Genomic DNA, 369 nt, shown 5'->3' with positions numbered 1-369 from the left:
ATAATCTTGTGCCTTTGTAACTCCCATGTGGAAGATGAACAAATCCACGCTATATAATTTTTGACCAATAAGATTGTATTATACGGCTTAAGTTTAGCAAATAATAGTTTACCGCATTTGTTTTAGCTGAAAATAATTATACAGTTTAAATCAAATGTTTTCTAATCCCCTGAAACTAAACATCATATTTTCTTTCGCATATGTATTGATCCATCTGTGTTCGAGACATAAAGGCGAGCGTGGTTGCCACTCCCATACAAAGTAAAGAACAGTCTCAGTTAATGATTTCTTTCATTTCTATATAACTTTAAGGACCTAGGATGGAGCATTATATCTGCTGGTATAATGGTTTAACTTATTTATTCGGAG

This window comes from Penaeus monodon, chromosome 15 (assembly GCF_015228065.2).
Source record: "Penaeus monodon isolate SGIC_2016 chromosome 15, NSTDA_Pmon_1, whole genome shotgun sequence".
NCBI classification, from domain to species: Eukaryota; Metazoa; Arthropoda; class Malacostraca; order Decapoda; family Penaeidae; genus Penaeus; species Penaeus monodon.
The sequence above is the reverse complement of the archived record's forward strand: the minus strand, read 5'-3'. Positions refer to the sequence as shown.